The sequence below is a fragment of the Phoca vitulina genome, unplaced genomic scaffold (genome assembly GCF_004348235.1).
Source record: "Phoca vitulina isolate PV1807 unplaced genomic scaffold, GSC_HSeal_1.0 scaffold38, whole genome shotgun sequence".
NCBI classification, from domain to species: Eukaryota; Metazoa; Chordata; class Mammalia; order Carnivora; family Phocidae; genus Phoca; species Phoca vitulina.
In genome coordinates this window covers 14,837,809-14,844,186 of record NW_022589741.1, presented here as the reverse complement: position 1 = coordinate 14,844,186, position 6,378 = coordinate 14,837,809, and the positions used below count along the sequence as shown (strand labels likewise).

General features: G+C 60.8%; 1 protein-coding gene across 3 annotated transcripts in view; it reads left to right on the top strand.

Annotated features, from left to right (window-relative positions):
• Positions 1-729: 729 nt before the first annotated feature.
• Positions 730-6,378, top strand: part of BCL9L (BCL9 like) — a 25,401-nt gene continuing 19,752 nt past the window's right edge. For all 3 annotated transcript variants that reach the window (XM_032428040.1, XM_032428042.1, XM_032428041.1), the window contains exon 1: positions 730-1,105. The gene's annotated coding sequence lies outside the window, so the exon portion shown is untranslated. The remainder of the gene's footprint in view (positions 1,106-6,378) is intronic.

Genomic DNA, 6,378 nt, shown 5'->3' with positions numbered 1-6,378 from the left:
AGTGCATAATGAATGTGGGTGGGTACAGTGAAAAGGGGACCCAGTTGTGTGTGTGTGTGTGTGTGTGTGTGCTGAGGGGAGTCCAGGCAACTCCCACCCCTTCCAATCAGTGTAGACTGGAGGGTAGGTTTGTGAAACCTCTCTCTAGCCTGGGATGTTGTTGGCGCGTCTCTTCCCCAGTCCTCAGGAATGGGGAGGAGAGCAGGGTAGAAGCCCCCACCCCAACCCCCGGGCCAACCTGCCTCCCGCTAGCCGGCCGGGCGCCTTACCGAGTCAGACCACTGGGAGGCTGGGGGAGCCGGGTTGGGCGAGTAGGCGAGCGAGATGGGGGAGCTCTTATTTTGACAGGGGCCTCTCCGGGCTCTGGTATGAAGGCAGAAGGAGGCAGCCAGAGAGCCCCGATGCTTATTCAGGCTGGGGAGAGGAGCCGAGTGGAGGGGCGAGCGAGGCTCCGGCAGCGCAGGGGAGCCCGGGGAGGCGGCGGCGCGCGGCGGAGCCAGTGGCCGGACATGCCCCGGACCCGGGGCCGCTGCACCACTGCCGCCGCCCGGAGCCAGCCGGCCGGACGCCCGCACGCCTGGGTCCCCCGGCGCCGCGCCGCCCGGGGGCTGTGACCCGGACCCTCGGCGTCCGACCAACAATAAGCGCCCAGACAGCCCCCTCCCCGCCCCGCGCCCGCCGTCCCCGCGGGCCTCGGAGAAAGTGAAAGGAGGAGGCGAAGGAAGGGAGGAAGGAAGGAAGGAAGGAAGCAAGGAAGGAAGGAAGGGAGGAGGAGCAGGAGCCGGAGCCGTGAGGTTCGGGGCCGAGACCCCAGCCCCGAGCCCCGGGCCGGGCGGGTGTGCACGCTCTCCCGCCACTGTCCGGCGCCCACGACCATGCTCGGCGGTTGGGAGGCAGGAACCCAGGCGCCCAGCGACCCCCGGATACCCTCTCCCGGGCCGGGCTGGTATTGAGATCAAGGCGTCCAGGATCAAAAGATCACCGCCTGCCCGCCCCCCTCCGCACCTCCAACTGGCAAGCCGGAGGACCCCAGTCCAGTCACCGACCCTGACCTGGTCATGGCGTCCAGCTCCGGCCTGGCGTGAGGACCCCCGACCCGCGCGAGGTGAGGGGTGGGCTGGGGCCGAGGGCGAAAGTCATGCCAGGCAGGCAGAGGCTCGAGGAGGGAGATCCAGTTTGAACTGGGGAGGGGGAACACAGTCTGATTGTCTGTTGCCCTCTGGCACGCACCCCCAGGCTGTTTAAAGGGTGGGGGACGCCCCCAGGGTTAGTGGTGGCTACTCTTGGGCCCCCAGTCAGGTTGGCAGCCCCAGAGCTCAGGGGGGAGGGCTTAGGGGCAGCCAGGGGACCCTGCCACCCTAGCGCAGAGAACAAGGCCGGCCTTGGGCCAGCTGGAGCAGCAACCCTGCCCTGGGGGCTTCTGGGAGATGTAGTCCCCCTCCCAGGCTCACCAACCTCTTGGGTCTCAGCACCCCAGCACTCCTTCCCTGGGTAATGGGAGCCTCCAGAAGGAGGTGCATTAGGATTGGGGATTGCTGGGGTTACCCTCTGCCCCCAAGCAGTGCCTAGGAGCAGGAGGGGCTGTGACTGGAGGAGTCTCCCCGGCCAAGGATTCTCAGTGCTGTGGGCTTGGCTGGGGGGTGGGGCAGTCACACAGTTCCTTGGAGGTGTCCCTGCACTGCTAAGGGGAGGCTCCCCCTGCCTTGGTCCGGGGGAGCTCTTGGAGGAGGAATATGAGGAAGAGAAGTGAGACTTAAGCCTTCTTGCTTGTCTGGAGTGTGTCCTATTCCTGGGCTGCTGGAATTTGGTTTCAGGAGACACTGAAGTCTACTCTCCCCTTCTCCCTCCGGGTTGCTGAGAACGAGAGTGTCCCTCACAGTCTGGGAGTCTGGAGGGTGTCTCTCTGGAGCAGTGAAGCCAGGATCTGCTTCTGTCTGTCTGTCCAGCCTCCTTCCTTCCGGGTTTTTCTGACACCCCTCCTCCCGCCTCCTTGAGTCTGTCTGCTGCTTGGGGTGTGTGTCTGTGTCGGGGCCGGGGGGGGGGGGGGGGCTCTGCTGCAGGGAGGAAAAGTGTTGCTCTGGGAGAGGTGAGCCGGGCATGTGACTGAGCCTTGGGATAGGGGCTCGGGGCCCACTTGATCTTTGGCCTTGGTTTCCTGTTTTACTTAGGAAAGCTGTCTTCACACTGTATCTGCTGGAATCCTACTGATGCCTCTGGGCAGCGCTCTGATTATGACCTCCAGGGTGGGTGGGCTTCCACTCCTCTTGTTCTCCCCACTCCTCAGCCTCTCCAGAGAGCAGCCACTTCTGTGGGGCCTGGCTTATCTGCTGCTCCCTAGCACAGTCTTGCCTTCTCTGGGTCAGGACCACGATTTCATGGCCCCAGGGGAAGAGCATGATCAGGCCCTGTCTTTCTGGTACCATCTATAGGGCGCCTCGTGCTAGAAGCCTCAGGATGCAGTGAGAATGGGCCAGGAAGATGAGGGGTAAGGGAAACCTGGTAGAGAAGGAAGGTGCTGCCTCCCCTAGGTGATCAGGCTCCTTGGCCTTGGAAAGCCACGCCTGGAAGGCCGGGTTCTAGCCACCTCCCTCTAGAGGTTCTCTGCTTACCTGTATTGCTCCTGATTAGGGGTGGGGGTGCAGGGGAGGTTTAATGTTTGAAAGGGCACTGGTTAGGGGTAGAATACCTATAATCTTCCATCCAGGGTAACTCTTGTGCTTGGGATAACAGGGGCTCCATGGCTGGAGATGGGTTCTGGAGGTCCATGTGGAGGTTCAAAATGAGTCTCTAATTACTGGAGTTGAGGGTCAAGGTGGGAAGAGATTACAGAGTCCTGGAGAAGGATTGGTGGTCCACAGAAATCTGGGACTAGCACAACGGTGGTAATGTGGGGCCTAGTGAACTTGCTTATTGAACCTGTGCCAGGCACCCATGCCTCTGTCTGGGTACTTCCTGGGTTAAGCTTCTGGGTACCTGGGTTAAGCAGAAGCCCTGGGCTGGAGACTCAGCTTCCCTGAGCACGCAGGGCAATAGCCTTCTGGGCAGAGACCTAGTGGGTGGCAGTGTCGATTCAGCAAGGGCTGGAATGCCTGGCACCTGCTTTAGATTAAAGGAGATGCCTGCAAAGGGGGGGATGCCGGCCTGTGGGGGAGTGGCTGGGATGGAGCTCCGTGTAGCCCAGGAGTGGGGTGGAAGAAAAGGACCAGGGTTGCAGGTAGCAGCCGCTCTGGCAAGAGTGGAAGGAGCCAGCACTCACCCAGCTCTGCAGCCCCCCCTCCAGGGAGTCTAAGACCGGAGCTGGGGGCACCCCCACACGGGCTCTGGCGCCACATGCTGAACTTCTGCCCCAGTGCCCAGAGGATGGGGCATCTGCGGGGAGCCAGCGTGTCTGAGTGTCCAGGCTTCCCAGGACTTCCCAGAAAAGCCTGCAAGGAGGTGGGGGGCACTTTGGGTTCTTGTCCTGATGCCATGTTTACTCTTCCTGGGGCTCCTTGGTTGCTGGTGGGGAGGCACCCCCAAGAGCCTGGGTACCCAGGGGTGATGGGGAAATGGCATCCCTTCCTTGTGCCAGGAGCCCTGGGCACTGCCCGGGTGCTGACCTGGGGGGAGGGGACAGGGGGATGGCAGCGTGGGAAAGTGGGCAGCCGTGGGAGCCAAGCGGGTACAGGCTGGGTGCCGCGGGCAGGGAGCCTCTGCCAGGCCCGCTCTCCCTGGGGTGGGGCTGGCTGTTCCAGGGACTGGCTCAACCTGTTGAGCGCCTCGCTGCTGCAGCTTGGCATCTGCGCCCCTGCCTGCCAGCCCCGGCAGCTGCCCACCATAGCCACACTGGAGGGGCTGCCCCCAGGGATCTGGGAAAAGGAGGCTCCGGGTGGCCAAGGGGCCAGGATGGGTCTGGTAGAGGCTCATCCAGAGAGTGCCAAGTTTCCTCGGGTCCTGTCCTCTTAACTACCAGAGCTGGGCTGGGGCCAGTTGGAGGGCTAGGAGCTGAGGGGCTAGGTGGAGAAGGCCCCCATACTAGTGCTCTTGAGGTGCCGCATGTCGCTTGGATGGGCGGCCCTAAAGGCAGCCTGGAGTTACAGCCTGGAATTTCCTCTGCTGGGTGCCAGGGCCAGGCCTCCAGGGCCCCACCCCCAGCCCGGCCTGACCTCCCCTCCCTGGGAGAGAACTGCCTAGACTGTCCCTGGAGGTTGGGGGAGGGGCAGTAAGGGCATTCTGCTGCCCTGGGAGGGGAGGGGTGACTTCCTGGGTGTGGGGGTATGTTGTACTGCCTCAGTCTCCCCAAAGGCCCCCCTCCCAGGTGAAGAAGAGGGAAGCCCCTGGTTCCCAGGGAGCTGTCTCCCACCTTGCTCTGAGTATGGGGGTCCTGGGTCCCACGGAGGATCTCTGAGCCCTGAGGGCCCTTGCTGTCCCCCCACCCCCTCAGACCCCTTAGTTTGGGGCCCATCTTGGGGCTCTGCTAGCTGGTGGAGAAGGGGAGCCGGGGTGCTACTCTGTAGGGGAGAAGGTGTTGACCACCGCCCATATATGGGGGAAGCGGGCACAGGCAGCTTCCCTCTTCCTCTCCTGAGGGGAAGGGCGGCCTCCCCTGCCTTCTTTCTTTTTCATTCAGTGGCCAAAGCAGAGTCCTCTCCTTCTTTGCCTCCTTTCCACCCCAGGCCCTTCCTGCTTGGCCCTGGACCTCCTGCCCCTCCTAACCTTGGTGTCTCGTCTAGGCTCCCCTCCCTGGGGGGCTGGGATTTCCTCTGTCCCACCCCCTCCTCCAAAGGGCTGGTGGCCCTGTGCTGGTCTGTCTTCCCCTCCCCCTTACTCTCCACCCCCAGCCTCAGCTGGGAATGGCCCTGAATCCAGCATTTCCAGCATTTCGAAACCAAGATTGTTTTGAAATCCCTGAGTACTTCTCCACCCCCCTCTGTCTCCCCTCCTCCCCACTAGCCCAGAACTTAGTCCTCTAATCTGACCTCACGCTGTGCATTGCCAGGGTCTGTGTGTGTGAGTTTGAGTGCTAGCACTCAGCCACGTGCATATGACTGTGTGTGTGTGCGCGCGCGCGCGCGCGCGCGCGTGCAAGCCAGTGTGTATGTGTATCCCAGTGTGGATGTATCTTCTGTCTATGAGCAGTTCTGTGTGACTGGCCCATGTCTTTTGTGATTCTGGAGCTCTCCTCATTCTCTGGGAGTATGGCAGCCTCTATGGGTCTTGAGGCATTCTTAGGGAGTTTGGGGTTATTTTTAGGAGATAGATATCTTGGATGTGTATCTTTGGGAATCGTGTCTGTGTCTCAGTTGCACATCCCGGGGAATGTCTCTGAGGAGTGTGTATGCCTGGGCTTGTGTCTCTTTGATGAGTTTATGTGCGTGTGTGTGTGTGTGTGTGTGTGTGTGTATGTACGTGTGTGTGCTCTGCTCCTGTTTCTGCTTCTCTCCTCCTCCCTTTGAGTATGTCTGGTGTCTGTAGTCATAGGTCTCCCTGCAGCAACCTGGGACATGGAGTCCTCTGTCCCTTGATAGGGAGGTTTCCTGGAGCGGGGCCAAGGCTTCTGGCAGTTCCATGGTCCTTGGAGAGAAAGTGGTGGAAGGGGGAGACTTTGGGATAAACTGTCCCCCCTGGGCTGGGCTCTCTTCCTCTGCCTCTCACAGACACCCAACAGCTTGAGGGGTCCCAACACCCTCTTCTTGACCTCATGATACGGGGGTGGCTGACCATAGAGAGGCTAGTGCCCTAAAGGAAGGGCGAGGAAAGGGAGTTAACCCTCCACCCCAGTCATTCGCTTCACTGGGGATGAGGAACAGGCCAGCCGCATCAGACCTGGGAGCTTGGAGGCTCATTTAAGATTCAGGAAAGTTGACTTCTCTAGCTAGGGGCAGACAGCAAAACAAGACAAGACATTCATATTTCCAGCCTTCACAGAAGACAGAGGGGGCTGGAATCCTAAGGGGGTGATGTTCCGCCCCAGAAATATGAGGCATTTGGGGTGGGGCCCGCTGCCATGGTAGCCTGGATCCTGGGAAGTCCTTCATGTTTAATTTCATTCTGCAGTTAGACAGTGTTCTGCAGTGGGGGAGGATGCTGGGGGGGGGGGGCGTTTTTGTTTTTTGTTTGTTTGTTGCCAAAGCAAGGGTGGTGATAGCAGAGTTATGTTAGCATGGGATTTGGGCACTGGGACCCCTGATAATCTCACTATGACTCAGTTTCCCATCCTGGGGTCTCAGGTTCTAATTGAATGCTTTCCTCTAGAGGCACTTGGGTCAGATCAGTGAAGAAGAAGAAGAGGGCCCGGGCAGGGGCTGTTTGTAGGAGTCCAGGGCCTGTGGAGACAGCAGCAGGAGACAGGCAGAGGATAAGCTGTCCCTCCTCCCTCCCCCCCCCCCCCCCCCCCCC